We start from the raw sequence: 18,621 nt of genomic DNA on the forward strand, positions 1-18,621 counted from the left end.
TCTGTGAGCACAAGTGTTGCTCTATTTAGTGTGTCCTACGGGCAACGGAAAGGGATTACGATAACTTCGGAGAGTTCTGGCACCATTAATGTCGTTACAGAAAAGATCAGTTAGTGAGGGAGCAAATTAAGAAACGTGAAGAAGAGTGGTGAGAATATACCTACATAAGTAGGAGAGGTAAGGAGAGAATGAGTATAGAAGTGTGTGTTGTTGGTAGTGGGATATGGATATGTTAATATATTAAAACAATTTACTTATTCTCATTATAAGATTTTCGTCACAGTTTGTAACAGTAAAATTCAAACTACTTTTTGAAATCATTCATAGGTGAATGAAAAAAAATACTTTATTATGATTTGTAGTTTATACCGGAATTTATATTTTTTTGAAATTCCTCTGGTAATTTATTGATCCCTGCCAAAGAAAAGTCATTTATCGAAATTAAGAAAATTGTTGATCCCTTCGGTTAAAGCAAATGAAGGGTGATCAGATTCAAGGCACTTTTTCGAATAGGGGTTTTTTGACAGATCCCGCTTGATTACTGACAAACAAAATACATTATTTTTTTAGGTATTCATTGAGTTTTTATCATGAAAAGAAGGTTTACAAATCGCACGAAAGTTGACGCTCTGTGAAAAGTGTTCACCGCGCGCCTGGCCATCGTATGGTGCATAAAACCGTGAGCGATGAGGCTCATTTTTAGCTTAATGATTAAGTCAATAAGCAAAATTGTCATATTTGGATTGAACAGTAACCCGAAGCCATTGGATGACATCCATTACCTCCATTGAAAACAATGGTTTGGTGCGACCTATGGGCTGGAGGAATCATCGGCCCATATTTCTTCAAAAACGAAACTGGCGCCAATGTAACAGTGAATGGTGAAGGCTAACGCGTCATGACAAACGGACGTTTTTCACCGGAAATTGAAGCCCGTGACCTCCAAATTATTTGCTATTAACAAGATGGTGCTACTTGCCATACAGTCCGTGAAACAATGGTTTTACTGCGTCGTCGTTTCCGTGAGTAATTCGTCGGTCGTCACGGACCAGTGCAGGCCACCAATATCGTGTGATATCACACGATTGGGCTCTTTATTTGATGGAGTACGTAAAGTCTAAATGCTTTGTGCGGCATTGGAAGCCAGCAGCACTAAAGTTATTCACGACATACCGACCGAAGTCCTACAGCGAGTCATTCAAAATTGGTGTTTATGTATTGGGCGAATCACGGCGCAGTTGCGGTCAATATTTTAAAAGGATTATCTTTGAAAAATAAATGTCATAAATGGCTCTACCCAAAAATAATAAAGAGTATTATGTTTTTTCGTTGCTTTATTTCAATTTAAAATCCAATACCTCTAAATTGATCACCCTTTAGTATTCCTGAAGAAACATACCGCACTAGTAGAACCCAAAGGTGCAATAGATTTGGTGATTATGGCGAGTGCAATAAGACTTCGCATCTACACTTTTACAAATAGTTTTTAACTGGGTTTCACTAGGGCCAAGACGCATATTCCAGTAAGTTTTCTGCTACGACCTTTCTTCAACCAATGCTCCATATGACGTAGTATGGGAATAAGATTCCGTCCTCCTAAAAGAGATGTCGCTGCTGATACTATTTTTGTGTTCGCTCTAGTAATGTACTGATGATTTGAAGGTGTATATGGGAGTTGACATTCGTTTGAAGCGTAAGGATCCTTTTTATCTGACGGCAAAAATGTCTACGTTCGTCCCAAGAAAGCAGTATTTGCGGGAAGTCATGGTTTATTATTACCTTTTGAAGAAAAGTGCTGTTGAAGCGTGTCGTATATCGATCAATATTTACAGTAATCACTCTCCAAAAAATATAACTTGTAAAGAGTGGTTTCGACACTTCCAAAATGGCAATTTCGACGAGAGTGATAAAGATCGCGAAGGGGCATCCATACTCAAAGAAGATACTCAACTACAACAATTATTGGATGAATATGCATGTCGAACCCTTGATGATATGTCTAAAGAGTTGGATGTTGGCAGATCAACCGTCGGTAAACGTTTGCACGCGATAGGAATGGTCCAGACAGCAAGTAACTGGGTGCCACATCAATTGAAGGAGAGGAATATCGAGAGACGTTTGGCGACGTGTGAGATGCTTCTTGAACGGCAGAAAAGAAAAGGTTTTCTGCATGACATCGTCACTGACGATCAAAAATGGATCTATTATGATAACCCTAAGCGTCGAAAATGTTGGAGCCTGCCAGGTGAACCAGGTCCATCGATAACGAACACAAAATATTCATGCTTCAAAGTTTATGTTGTGCATCTGGTGAGATCAGAATGGTGTCATCTATTATGAACTCCTTAAACCATCTGAAACCATCACTGGCGATCTTTACCGACTGCATCTAATACGTTTGAGGCGAGCTCTCAAAGAAAAGCAGCCGAAATGGGACGGTAGACGGTAGACATGACAAATTGATTTTACTGCATGACAACGCCAGGCCACACATTACTAAATCGGGCTAGAAATATTTAGACCGACTGAATTGGGAAATGTTGCTCCAAACGCCGTATTCCTCAGACATTGCACCTTCGGATTACCATCTGTTCCTATCAATGTAGTCAGCCTTTATTGGAGAGCGGTTCACTTCTTACGAGAGCATCGCAAATTGGCTCAATGAATGGATCAAGTCAAAAGAACTCGAATTTTTCATCAGAGGAATCCGTATGCTGCTTGAAGGATGGAGTGAAAGTGTAGCTTCAAATGGCACAAACTTCACATAATTCATGTATTATTTAATTGTTTACATAACCTAGGATTTCACACTCAGGGTTACGCTGATGACCTAGTAGTTTATGTATTAGGCTGGCATGAGGAAACCATTTCGGTCGCATGCAGCAAGCCCTTACAATAATAAACAAATGGTGCACGGAAAAAGGGCTCTCCATCAACCCATCCAAAACAACACTTGTACCGTTTACTAGGAGAAGGAACATAAATCTCAAATGTCCGACCCTTAATGGAACAACACTTGAACTCTCGACAGAAGCGAACTATCTTGGCGCCAGTCTTGACAAAACGCTTACGTGGAATTCCCATAATGAGAGAGTTACTTCAAAAGCCACAAGGGCATTCTTTGCCTTAGAATGACGTTCTGGACATTCACCACAGTTGTGAATCCCATAGTCACTTATGCATCCTTAGCATGGTGGCCCAAGGTCAGGCAAAGAAAGGCAGCAAACGAATTAAGCAAACTGCATCGCCTGGTATGTGTTGGTATTACAGGGGCTATGAAAACATGTCCCACGGATGCATTGGGTGTGCTTCTGAGCATACCACCGCTTCCAATTCTAATTGAAAGGGAAGCTCGCTCGAGTGCCTTAAGATTAAAAGGTATATCTGAACTTAAAAGTGGGGATATGAAAGGACATTTAAAGATCTTAGAAGACTTCCTGCATAGTCCCATTCTTCATAGGGATAATATATAATACTATCACCCAAACCAATACTCTTCAGGAACTTCCAAGTTATAATCAATGAACGAACAGACTGGAGAACTAACTCTATCACTTTCAAACCTGGCTCCCAGCTATGGTTTACTGATGGGTCCAAATTGGAAAATGGTAGAACAGGGGCAGGAATCAATGGGCCCAAATTCAAAAAATCGATTCCGATGGGATCCTACCCAACAATACTCCAGGCAGAAATACATGCCATTGAAATATGTGTGAGAGAATGCCTTAGAAGGAGAATGAGAGGTACTCACATCTACATACTTTCAGATAGCCAAGCGGCTCTAAAAGCCCTTCAATCAACAACTATCACCTCTAAATTGGTAAATGATTGCCTAAACCTTCTAAACACGTTAGGAAACCTCAACATAGTAACACTATGCTGGATTCCGGGACATGAAGGACATGAGGGAAATGAAATGGCTGACGACCATGCAAACCAAGGAGCAAATATGCAACTTACTGGTCCTGAGCCTTTCTGTGGACTGACAAAAGGTCACATTAATGAATTCCTCAGGAAATGGGAAGAAAGAAAACTTGCCGCACACTGGCTAAACTGTGCCGGTCAGCGTCAAGCCAAACTATTCCTAAGTCCCAACAAAGGAATATCTGACAAACTTCTCTCACTAAACAGAGTAGGTCTGCGTCTTTTAACCGGATACCTTACAGGTTACTGCAGCCTGAGGTACCATCTAAATATTATTGGTCTATCCGAGACCAATGTCTGCCGCTTTTGCGAAATGGACATAGAAAGCTCAGAACATGTGCTTTGTGAATGTCCTGCATTGGGCAGACAAAGATTTCACCACCTTGGTGGTATCCTAGTATCTCCATGCAATCTTTGGAACAACAAACCCAAAACTGTGCTAAAATTTCTAAAAAGCCTAAAACTCTAGGGTTACAAAATAGGCCTTTCACAATAGATCAGCTCTGGTCGCAGTGCGTAATGGCCTTCTAATAATAATAATAATAATTGTTTACATAATTCCTAACTTCATACCCCATACATAAATACTAGCATATCTAATGATTTTAAAATTATTATTATTGAGCCAAAATATTGCTAAAATTATCTAAAAATAACCTGCATACAACTTTTAATAAAGGATTAATAAATTCAGGAATAATTTAAATAAGGATTAATTTAAGCTACTTAAATTAAAGCTGCTTTCATTTTGTTATTGATATTGACTGGCAGCAGGATATCTCATACCGAACACGCATATCTACTTGTGTATGTATGAATTCGAAGATATGCACATAGGAGCAATGGTTTATTAATTTTTATTGTTATCGTGCACAAAGCCATTACATCCTACTATACATAGAAATATATTTTATGCAGCATACCTACAGCAAAACGTACAGAAAGATGAATGTAGACATGCAATGTTGTTGCTTATATTTCACATGCGCCTAAGGATCCAAAATTTAACTTCCGGCATAAAGCAGACCGTCAATTCACTCCCTTCGGCTCTTCCGCAATTGTCTGTAGATCCCACTTTTTCTGTTCGAACTCCGAGCTCGCCTTACCACAAATTCAATTACGATATTGAGGCGCGATTTTTGGTTAGTGGTGGGTCGACCCGTTGTTGTTGTCGGTCGACGATTGGTATGTTGGGGTCTGCTGTGGTTCATTCGTTCACCATTACGCCCAAACACAGGAGGAGTGCGGGAAAATGAAACTGTTGCTCGTTATGTACTTTTGTTTGTCCATTTTCTGTCTGTGGTTGATTTTAATTTATAAAAAGCCACTGGAGGCTGCAGCACTACAACTTTGCTAGCAGGCGTGGGAGCAGATCGACCGAGCGGAGAGCAATCAGGCACCAAAGTGACCAGTGGCTCGACACTATAGTATACAACTACATGCATATTTCCGCACACTACATGCACACATACAATTATTCATTTACAAACACATGCACAAATATATTCGCAAGAGGCTGTTGCCGGCTAGCGTTGCGGTGAACGACGCCAGCGGAGGATTGTTAACGCATTATCTCGGCGTTGGCAGCTGTCAACGTAAACACTGAATTACGTTCGTAAACTGGTACGCAACGCATTTTTCCTTTGTTACTTACTTTTTTCGCTTTATTGCCATACATTTGGCTCTTTTTACTTAAAATTTTCCCCTACTGAATGCGCTGATTTTTTTCCGTAGTTACTTTATCACTCGCTTTTGTTGTTGTTCTCATCTCAGGCTGAAAACAATTATGTTATAATTTCTTTATTAATAAAAATGAATAACTTGCCATCAGGGGGAAGTGATAAAAAAGTAAGAAAAAATTTAGCCAGTGAAAATTTGCGCGGTTCAACGAATGAAACACCCAAAACGACTAAAGTAACAACAAAAATTTGCACAGCGGTTGCAAGAATATTGGCAAAAAATTCAAAATAAAGTCAAGTATGAAATATTTATGAGGCCTACAGATTGCCCATTTAAGGAGAATGGAAAAAAAGCGAATAAATGTCTAATAATATAAAAGCGGAGCAAAATTGTTCATATATAGGTATAAAAAAACTTTCGCAAGCAATTATTTTCATGATAATTTCTTTCAAAAAAAAAGTAAAACCCAGTTCAAAATAACGCAGAAGTTTTAAGGGGTTAGGGGCAGTCAGAAGCCCGAAAAAATGATGATTTTCAATAATTTTTGTTTGCTAGTCAATTGTTTTATTCTACAAATATAAAAACATACATCATATTTCGACTTAGCAAAATTAAAAAAAAAAAAAAATAATAGTTTTAAAAGTTATCGCTGTTTGGTCGGAACCCGTTTCTCCAGAAGTCCCTTGCGATGATTCTCACAAGTCTTTGGATATTCAATTAAAATCAATCGGACAAGAGAAATTAGTTTTTTTTAATAGATAATCTTGTTCCTAAGGAAAAATTTTTGTTTTTCAACATTAACAATATGGCAGTCTCAGGAAATATTTTCCAGATTTTCGAGAAAATATCCAGAATTAATTATAAAACAAAAACAAATTGAAATTTTTGTAAAAAAGAACTCCTTCGATCAGGCACGTTTTTTTTATGTTTTTCAAAAGCAGTATAAATTTTGTTCAAATCTACCAAGCGGTTTTAAGTTACAGTAATCACCAGTTCAAAAAACATAGTTTTGAGAAAAATGCATTTAAAGTTTGGCTATCGATTTATGTAGAGTTATACGAATGATTTATTTACTTACACTGTGCCATCTATTCCTGGGACATGTAATAGTTCTTCAGCCGTCATAGCAGCTTCCTAAATATCAATTTGCTGTTGCCTACGTTGCATTCTACCTTCTCGAGTGTTATCGTTAGCGCGCTTATCTGCCTCTTTCATACGTCGGTTGCTTGCAGCTGCTGCTAGCGACTTGCTCTCGAACGCTCCGGAGCACCCTTTGTTAATTGTTGAATGACTCCAAAATTATTTGTCGGATTCACTTCAAATGTTCACACAATATTTTTAAGATATACTTTAAGAAAATGCAAAAAACAAAAATCCAATTTTTTGAAAATTCTGACTACCTCTAACTCCTTAACGCACTGCAAGGCCAGAAACAGTTTTCTAATTCTTAAGGAGATGCGGTGGTCTGGAAATTTCAAAAAATCGATTTTCAAAATCGATAAAGCTCCCTATTTTATAGATTCTACAGCCCGCGCACTCCTGTACCTCCAACTTTAAAATCATTTGTCTCGATACGACATTTTTCGGCCTGGTTAGTCAAAAAAAAAAAAAAAAAAACTATTCAACCGAATCGTCTGAAATTTTAATATGTTGTTCACAAGATCAATGGTTATCGCCGGTAGTATGTAGAAACATTTTATTATTTCAATTATTTCGTATTTCTTTCATTAAAAAACTGAAAAAAACCGATTTTTAAAGTATCAAATTCAATTCATCAGAGCAAAGATGAGCGAGGTAATGTGTCAAAGTTTCAGGCCAATCAGAGCAGAATTGAGTTACAGACATTTTTCGGAGAAGATTTCCCAGTTTTGTTGTTTGATAACCGATTTCCATGATTATTGCATAGTTGGAAAAGCTGACGCTCTTGCATTCATTTTGTCATTTTTGTTTTTTTTTTTTTATTCTAGTACGGGACATAGCTACAGTCATTCTGATTAATAATTTGTTTGGTTTTTGTGTTTCAGATAAATAGGAAAGCCAAAATGGACTACACCGTCCAGGTACAATTTTTCGGGACGGTCAACTTCAGCGCCATTTTTAAAATTATTACAATTTTTTTTTCATTTTTGTATGTAAAAGAAGTTAAATAAAAATCATGAAAAATTTAAATATCGATTTCGTTCATTTTTTTATTGTAAAAAAAACTTCCTGAAAATACCCCAAATTTACGAGCTCTAGACCATGTGTTCTGATAGATATTTTGTTGCTGGTATATGTAAAATGGGATATACATTTTAATTTATATATTATAATTGCAAGAAGATCTCTGTGCCCGTGTAAAAATAACTAAGTAAAGGGTTTTCCAATAACGGGTGTTATCTATCGCTATCGAGAGATGATTAACAATTTTTTATGGCCGGAATTGGATGGTATTGATCTGGATAACATTTAATCCAACAAGACCGAGCTACGTGTCACACAAACAACGAAACCATTGATCTTTTACGGGCAAAGTTTCCGGACCGTGTTATCTCTCGAAGAGGGGATCACTTGGCCACCGAGGTCATGTGATTTAACACCTTGTGACATTTTTCTTTGGGGTCACGTGAAAGAGAAGGTCTACATCAACAGCCCAGGGTTGATTCATGACATCAAAGATGTAATTTGTGAGGCTATGGAGGGCATAGCGCAGCCACTTTGCAATTCGGTTATGGAAAATTTCATGAAAGGATATTGTCGTGTAAGCGTGGTCGTGGTGGTCATTTGCCTGATGTTATTTTCCACTATTAACGGCATACCTTCCTCTTTATAATGATATAAACATTCGATCATTTATATTAAAAAATACCATTTTTCCCTGAATATCAAAATAACACCTCTTATTGGAAAATCCTTTATCTATCATCTTAGCATTTCTTGGTACATTTAGACTTTAGACTTTACTAAATGTAATCGGATCCATAATTTGTGTTAAGAATTAAGAGTTCTTGTTCGGCGTCTATAGTCCGCCGCACTTCTATTATTATGTATGTATATATACAAGGCGGCGCAAAATTAATCATCCTATCGGAGCAGCTGCAGCATTACGGATAACAGACAAGCAATAAAGCGCGTAAAGGCCAGCATTAAGATTTCCATCACTCAAAATCATTCTTTTTTATTTACTAAAAAAGTTACTCCGAAACAAATTAGATTATTAAGTTTGCGACATCTTTTTTTTATTTTGTCCAAAAATATACGACTTATGAACGTTTTGAGTTATACAAGTTTTTTTTTTAAACTAGAATTATGTAAGATACATCTTAACTATTAAGCATATTTTGAACGTGATAACGTCTTATAATTCGATGTAGCCGGCTGCACACGCCAAAAAATGCGTCGTTATCTTGCTCATGCATCGTTATCTTGCTCATGCGTCGTTACCTTGCTTGAACTGCAAGCGAGAGCGCGGAGCGAACGATAAATAGTCACAATCAGCCCCCGCGTTCGGCAACGTTCGATATCTGGCTCTCTCCTACTTGAGTGAGCATATATATGTATGTATGTATATGCGCATAATGTATATAAATTCACATATTTGTGTTTGCATATGAGTCAAACCACGTCAAGTGGGCCCCGAATTTTCCATCAAATTCCCGATTTTAAAATCAAATGCTTTTTTGGATAGGGAATTCGTCACATAATAATTGCTGTGAATAGTTTTTTTTTTATTTCAATTTTTGTTTATGTTATTAACAATTAAATTTTTTTGCATGATATTCTTGTAAAATCAATATCTCAGAAACTACAATTGATAATTTAATGAAATTTATTTCGGTTACCGAAAAATGTTTACTCTACCGATTTAACATTCAAAGACTGTGTATTTGTTGAAACAATAAATTTTAACAATAATTTTTATGAAAAATCGCAATTATTTTTGCGTTCTTCACGCTCTAAATGGACAATATTACAGTCAGATTAAGCGCACAATGCTCACCTTTAATAATCTGTAAAAAAACTTTGTTCATCCAATTCGTTCTGAAGATATCGAATTTTTTGTCAGTCGAGGCACTACGCACGGAAACGAACTTGTCCATTTAGAGCGTGAAGAACGCAAAAATAATTGCGATTTTTCATAAAAATTATTGTTAAAATTTATTGTTTCAACAAATACACAGTCTTTGAACGTTAAATCGGTAGAGTAAACATTTTTCGGTAACCGAAATAAATTTCATTAAATTATCAATTGTAGTTTCTGAGATATTGATTTTACAAAAATATCATGCAAAAAAATTCAATTGTTAATAACATAAACAAAAATTGAAATAAAAAAAAAATATTCACAGCAATTATTATGTGACAAATTCCCTATCCAAAAATGCATTTGATTTTAAAATCGGGAATTTGATGGAAAATTCGGGGCCCACTTGACGTGGTTTGACTCATATGTCTTCTTATTGATTATTATTAATTCGATGTACTTGAAGAATTTAAAATAAAACCAATTGTATCATAATCATCTTTACCGAATTTCTAATTAGTGACGACTAGTTATTAATAATACCTGTTGTTTGAATGTTTTTATTATTATTTAATATATGAGGGAAAAAATGTATGGAATTATTTACCACATACCTTATAAGATATGTTGTATACTAATATATGTATATAAACATGCATACACAAAGGGTGATTTTTTAAGAGCTATAGGCAAGTTTTTCAAAAAAACACACGTGAAATTCAGAAAAATGCATGAAATTTTTATTTAAATCGATAGTACAGTCCATATAATTCAATGTTTGAAGATTATTTCATGCAAATGTTGACCGCGACTGCGCTTCAAGTGGTCCATCCGCTTAGTCCAATTTTGACATACTCTTTCCAATGCTTCGGCCGGTATCTCACCTATAAATGCTTTAATGTTGTCTTCCAATGCATTAATTGAAGCAGGCTTGTCTGAATAGACATGAGCTTTAGCATAGCCCCACAAAAAATAATCTAAAGGCGTTATATTGCACGATCTGGGTGGCCAATTGACAGGTCCCGAACGTGAAATAAAATGTTCACCGAACTCGCCTCTCAACAAGTCCATTGTTACGTGTGCTGTGTGGCATGTGGCACCGTCTTGCTGAAACTACATGTCATGCAAGTTAAGCTCTTGCATTTTGGGCAAAAACAAGTTGGATATCATTTCACGGTAGCGCTCACCATTCACAGTTACTTTGAAGAAGTACGGTCCAATGATACCTCCAGTCCATAAACCGCACCAAACTGTGACCTTTTCTGGATACATTGGTAGCTCTTGCAATTCTTCTGGCTGATCTTCACTTCAAAATCGACAAGTCATCATTAAGACTGGCCGATACAGCTGCGATATTTTCTTCAGTTCGCACTCTACGTAAGCGTGTTGGTGGTTTGATGTCCAATAATGTAAATTTGGTTCTAAATTTAGTCATAATAGCTTGAATAGCCGCTTCAGTGGGTCGATTAAACTGACCATAAAATGGAAGAAGCGCGCGATAAACTTTCTTAACGGCACACGCATTTTTATAATAAAATTCAATGATTTGCAAGCGTTGTTCGTTTGTAAGACGTTTCATGGTTAAATTATAGACCAAACTGAAGATGTTTGACAGTGAAACAAAATACGAAACGTGCGTCAGATGTTTAAAAAGATAATAGCTAAAAAATCACCCTTTACATACTTATATATGGGGCATTCTTTCTGAACGTGAGACCCCCTGCCCCCAGAATAGATTTTGACGAAAAGAGGTCTATGAGGGCTTAAAATGTAGGTAATTATGTTTACTTTCGAAAGCAAAGTGGCACTTCTTCAAATTCAAAATGGCGGATCCAATATGGCGGATTTAATATGGCGCAATTTTGCAGTTCGTGCATCAGATTTATGCTATTTCGGGTTTTCTTTATTTATTTTTAAGTAAAATTGTTGCATTGGATTTAATTTTACATATTTCCAAGTTAATTATTTATTTTTATTGGTCACTGATTATTCATCACATTTTTTATCATCAGTTCATAGCATAAATCTGATGCACGAACTGCAAAATTGCGCCATATTGAATCCGCCATATTGGATCCGCCATTTTGAATTTCAAGAAGTGCCACTTTGCTTTCGAAAGTAAACATAATTACCTACATTTTAAGCCCTCATAGACCTCTTTTCGTCAAAATCTATTCTGGGGGCAGGGGGTCTCACGTTCAGAAAGAATGCCCCATATATTTATAGGATTTTTTGCAAATAAAAAACTCAAACAAAATTCTTAAATTACGTCATAAAATCAGCTGATTTGGTCTTATACACGCAGAGCGGGCTAGCGTTTAATGGGCTGTGCACCCTTCTGTATTCCCTCATTCGAGTATTTCAACTATATAAAATAAAGTGTATGTATGTGTGTGTTACCGACTAAAATATGTTCAGAAACGTACACATAAATAAAACTTGGCCCAACAATTTTTAATGAGTGTGAATGGGTTGCTCTGTATAGATAAAGGCTTTCCACGCTCGGATTCGCCTTTGTTAACAGCATTGAAGAGGTCTCACAAATAGCGTTGCCGAAATTAACAAGATTCATGAAATCCATTGGTTCAGAAAAGATTCAAGAGTGTAAAGGAATAGTCGCATTGTGTCAGTCAAGAATCAGGTGTGCCGAATGACAGCTACTCTACCTAACCTAACCTAAACGGCCTTTTTTATATGTTTCTTGATCCTTAGTTCTGTTTTTATGCAAAATATGTTTGAAAACAATTATGAATTATCCGTGGAAGAGTTTTTCCAAAGTAATTATATACTACAGTAAAGCCATTGCGTGCAAGAGCGTGGATATGAAAAGTTTAACTTGTGACCTTCGAGCACACATGGACGATACACCCGTTCTCGAAATCTACTACCGTTGCATTCCATTTTTATGCAAAGTTCAAATAACTTTGATTAGCCTATGAATTTCTACCAAGGAATGTTTTCGCAATCCCCGTTCATTTTGTTTTTAAAACCCTTTGATTTAGGGCGCTAATTACGATAGCCAGTTCACATTTTTTCACTAATGACCTCCGAGTCGAATACAAGAAAATAATTCACAATAATTCATTTGTGCAAAGAGCTTTGATTACGAATTCAATTCACATATTTGTTTGTCTGAGTTATAAATATTGAGGCTGCACGGAGTTCATTGTTCGATCAATCGAAAATTGTACGAGCTCAAGCAAATAATTATTCAAAAGCAAATCAATCAAAAGAGGAAAAATAAGTCAGCCAGTGGAAGCAAAAAAAAAAAAAAACAAACACCATTTCACATCACAAAAACAGTGCATTACACCATCGGTGTTCAAAAATACGCCTGTGACCTGCAAGTCAAAACCCAAGCACACGTGTGCAAATTATAAAAACAAATACTCTAAACGCACGAGTAGCTCGAATGTGTGTCTGCTCACAAATATGCCCGGCTCTGAATGTACGCACGCCTTGGCAGCATACGAAGCTGCCTGCTGACTGATGGTAGTCCCAGTTGTTTGCCTTGAACTTGGCGACACCTCGACAGGCATACCCTTAACACTTTTGGCAAACATCCACCGGGCTGACCTGACCTCAGCCAGTGACGCCACTGCCAAAAGGCGTCTGGCTGATGAGCAGCGTTAAAAGCACTCACATACACACACACACACTCAAAGTAAACCACTCATCAGCCAACACCGAAAATCGTGTAACTGTAGTGTTGGCAAATCGTGCCGAGGAAGTGCATATGTATATGTGTATGCACATGCAAGCAGTCAAAGGCGTTGGGATGCTGCGCTCGATGGCTTTTTTGCTAAACTTTCTTTGCTCTGGGTATGCGTGTGCAATCAACTGAGTTTATCCAACTAACATTTCTTTCTACTCGTAAAATCATTTGAATTTCGAATTTGTTTTGGAATTCGATTTGATTTCAGGAATTTTCTCGATATACTTTGTGTATCCTTTCCGGGCTTTCCGATGGCTCCTCTAAATTTGTTCAGTGCGTTTGCCTTTACGCCACAGCACTTTTTCAATGAGTGTAATGGAAAATCTATGGCAATAAATAAATATGTATAGATGTATATTCATATACACCTACACATGAGTGCATTAGACCAACATACACACATATATATTAATTATTCTTTATAACTAAGCTGTTCACTTCGAAGTGTGCATCGTTTAATTCGTTTATTTATTGCCACTATGAAATAAATGCAAAAAAGTTTGGAGTTGTATTCAAGGTAAGTGGAATTTAGGTTTTATTTATTTTATATATTTTTATTTTAGTTATAACTATTCAGAGAATGCAGAGAATTGTATCCAAGCTAAGTGGAATTTGTATTTTATTTATTTTATATATTTCTGTTTTAGTTCTAACTATTCACGTTAAAATGAGAATGCAGAATTTGAGATAATTTAATAGTAAATCTACTTTAGTTTACATCAACGATTTCAATATAAATAAGTGGTTTGAATAACAAAAAATTTAAGATATTTTTACACATCAAATCAGTCCAAATTGATGCAAATGAAAATAAGGAAATTAAAAACAAAACTGTGTTTTATTCGGATAAAAACTATTAAATGTGCAGCCTATTTGTTTTTCTTGAAAACCAATGGTAGTTTGCGTTAGCTTCCCCACTCTATGAGGGTGTAGTTCTCATTTCTGCAACTGCGACAGTGGAAATTAGATGGAAGACACATACGCTTCCAGTGAGATTCCATTTGACAGTGGCCGGTGATGAAGGTCAGTTTAGATTGATGATGACTTAGTTTTATTTCCTGCCATTCTAGACCAGACCTCACTAATTGCAACACAAGTGGGATCTACAGTCCATCTGTTGATTGGTCTATGTCATGTTGACCAACTTGATCCAGAGATTGCTTGAGTGTAAATGGATGAGCAGAGTTGGCCGTATTACGGGTAGTTCACCTCCTATCCAGCTGTGCATATGGCCAGGCAACCTTTAAGGTGCACCGCTTACGTTAGGTTCTTTTTTTTTTTTGTTTTCCTTGTTCATTCCATTTGGGAGCATAGGGCCTCGAAAAGACTCAGTTTTGCGTTGGTTTCGTTAATCTATTTTGCTTTCTGGCAGGGTAGGTGATTAGCCTGCCACTACCTGTCCTAAGTGGTGGAAATATCCCCCTGTCGTTGCTTAGGAACAACGCCTTCTAACTGTTTAGCGCGCCATCTGTGTTTCACATTTTTTTGTCAGAAGGATCACGCAGATGGTTGAGGACTTCGCTTAATTTTGGTGTGTCTGCGCTATTACCGCGATTGCTCGCTTCCTCTTGCTGGCGCCATTGATGCAATGTATAACTGTGTCTTTTTCTTTGTTTTTTGCTTCGTTTTTTGCTTGGTTTTAGAAACTAGGAAAGTATGTAAGTTTGGAAAAGTGAGAGGACCGTGCTTTACGTGGGATTCGAACCCACAACCTCTGGGATGGCGGGCCAGTGCACTAACGTTAAACTACAGAGGCCGGCTAGGTTAGATTCAATGCTTGCCCAAAGAGCGAAAAAATGATATTCACCCTTTGTGATACCATTGCAAGGGAAATAACAAAGTGGAAAATAATATGATCGATTTGAAAAGAGTTGATGAACGATGACTGAATTACGGTTGAGTTAACCACTTCGTACTGCAGGTAAAGCTCATCAGATGGTTGATCGTAAACAGATCGTAAATAGATTCCCCAAACCCTGTTTCTAAAAGCTGATCCCGCCCACTCTCCCCTTGATTGAATATAAGTGAAAAGTTTCACGCTTGGATTGACCAAGAGTGTACATTAATCAATCGCTTGGGAACTGAACTCAAGGCTTCTAAGGATACTTGAATTGATGCACCGCTTAGACAACTTATTTAGAATAGCTTTGCATTCAAGTGCTACTATAAAGGAAGTTTTACTGCACTGTCAAGATTTTAGTGATCGGTTGTGGAACCACAGACGAGTTCCTGGCCGACAACGCAGCTTCTTTTATAGCTACTAATTCAATTTTAAAGATATTGCGGTGGTCAGATAGGCATATGCACTCTCGAGTGAATGCTGCTTCCGAATCTATTATTTCGACAACCTTTGCTGAACGTAAAAATGTCATAAAGATCAGAACAAAAGAGTTGATTATAATCTTTGCTTCTATGTTCATTAGGGCGGGTCGATTTAAAAATCGCTCATTGCTCTGTGAAAATCGTATTCTAGGGATCAAAATAAGAAACTTTGCCGAAGGAACCATACCTCTAAAACGAATTCTGATGTCCCCAATTTAAAAATATCACCATTTTTGGCCTTTACATGAAAAAATCAGCTAAATGGCTATGCTCTTTCTTTATTTTTATTCATTTACAATATAATAATATGTATTATTTATTTATAATAATATCTATTTTTTCTCTTAAGAAATTTATTTAGTCAGAACATATGTAAATGAAAAAAATCAATTTAAGTGAGTTATAGAAAAGAAACTAAAAAGTTCGACCCAAATTGGGGGACATCAGAATTCGTTTTAGAGGTATGGTTCCTTCGGCAACGTTTCTTATTTTGATCCCTAGAATATGATTTTTACAGAGCAATGGGCGATTTTTTGCCTCCCCACAAATCGACCCGGCCTAATGTTCATTGTAACCAAATGCGAACAATTCGAATATGATTAGAATAAGCATTTTATTTTAGGACCAGCAAATAAAAAAAAATACTGTTTGAGATCTATCCATTATAAAGTTTATACCAGGGCAAACCCACAGTGGCCGATAATGGCAAACCTCTGGGTCTATCTCTGTCATGAAAAAGCCATCTACGGACTGATTCCTCCATTTGTAGGGCAACAACAAAACGCAAACCAGAAACTGAAGGAGGTGCTCGACCAAATAACTACAACGCAGGGATTCATTGATAAGTTTCGACAAGTTATTGATTTCTTATTAAGTTTTAATAATTTTTGAAATGAAGGCAAATGTCGTTTATTTTCCTACAAAAAACATATACATCAAATTTTGAAACTTTATGAAAACTGAAAAAAAGTACAACAAATATTCGTTTCAAACTTTCCTAAACAGAACTTTTGGAAAATTTTCGAATATGCAGTTTTGTAGACCTATGGATTTGGTTATAATAAAATGCATGTTTCTTGTTTTTGCCTTTATTCCATACTAGCACACCCGGCCACCTTCGCTGGGCACACTCAAATAGAATAGATATGGTTTAGAACAGAAAATATATGGTTTTCATATTATTTATTTCTTTATTCTTTATTCAAGCGCTTTGTTTTTGAGTAAATATAAAATATAAATTGAAAATCAGGAAAAAGGAAGATTGTTTTTAAATTTCAAATCAACGCATATGAATAAACAATCGTCTTTTTTCCTGATCATCCATGCATTTTTCGTTTCAATTTATATGTTTTATTAAGCATTGGAGCTTTTTTAACCATTATCCATTTATATTTTTCAAAAAAAAAAAAACGAAAAAAATTGTTTTTACCACGAACACATAATTTCATTCGGATTTCACATTAAATTCTCAAATTTTGTAAGAAATTATTCACTGTCCCAAAATCCACTCCAAAAAAATTCACAAACAATTTTTACATGTTGCAGTTACGTTTTTTCCTTATGGCATCCAAATCAGAAAGAAATATTGACACATTGTAACTCACACTGCCAATTTGACAGTTCAGTTCCGCCCCAAGCGTTAAAAAAGTAAGCGACATTATGGCTGGCTGAAAAGAACGCTGTACCCGTTGCCAGTGCTCCGAATTACAACCAAACTTTACGAAACCCATTTTCAATACTTACTTAACAATGTGCATAAGTTTGGTTTAATTCGGTGCAAAGACACGGCGGGTCCACGTTTTGGCATATATTTCGAGACCCTAGTCATCAATAGGTATGAAAATTACCCCGTATTAAAGCACTTATCAAAAGCTTACGCATACACATATTTGACCTATATCTCGAGACCCTATCTACCAATAGGTATCCAAACTATACGGAAACCATCTTCAATACCTCCTTAACAATGTGTGTAAGTTTGGTTTAATTCGGTGCAAAGACACGGCGGGTCCACGTTTTGGCATATATTTCCAGACCCTAGTCATCAATAGGTATGAAAATTACCCCGTATTAAAGCACTTATCAACAGCTTTCATTTGATACCCATATTGTACATACACAACCAAAGGTTACCCGGGTCCACGTTTTGTTCTATATCTCGAGACCCCAGTCACGGAGCGGCATGAAAAATACTCTGTACTAAAGCATTCACCAACAGCTTCAATTTGATATCCATATTGTACAAACACATTCTAGGGTCCACGTTTTGGCATATATTTCCAGACCATAGTCATCAATAGGTATGAAAATTACCCCGTATTAAAGCACTTATCAACAGCTTTCATTTGATACCCATATGGTATATACACAACCAAAGGTTACCCAGGTCCACTAGTCACGGAGCGGCATGAAAGATACTCTGGACTAAAACATTCACCAACAGCTTCCATTTGATACCTATATTGTACATACACATCCGAAGGTTACCCGGGTCCACGTTTTGACCTATATCTCGAGCCCTATTTCCAAAATAAAATATAATTCATCTTACTCGTGGATGATGTAGCTTTCGAATGGTGAAAGAATTTTTAAAATCGGTCCAGTAGTTTGGAGCCTATTCATTACAAACAAACAAAGTTTTCCTCCTTATAATATTAGTATAGACAACATATCTTATAAGGTATATGGTAAATATTAAAGTGGTGCACAAATGACTTGCTTATTACAAAGCAACAAGTCACACATTGCATGTGACACTGTTTGTGAAGACAAAAAGCAATGTAGGCACACAACTTGAACAGCAACGAAGAAAAACTGTCTTCAACAAGCAATACTACTTCGGCTCTATCGACAGTGCACGAATTGCACGACGCTGCCTATATGCTTGCATGGCAATGGTAGAAAAACATTCTCATACAAGCTTTGCCGAAAGACATCAAGTACAATGTGTGAATTGGTGTCATATGTATGTATGTAC

Source organism: Anastrepha obliqua, chromosome 1 (assembly GCF_027943255.1).
Source record: "Anastrepha obliqua isolate idAnaObli1 chromosome 1, idAnaObli1_1.0, whole genome shotgun sequence".
Lineage (NCBI taxonomy): Eukaryota > Metazoa > Arthropoda > Insecta > Diptera > Tephritidae > Anastrepha > Anastrepha obliqua.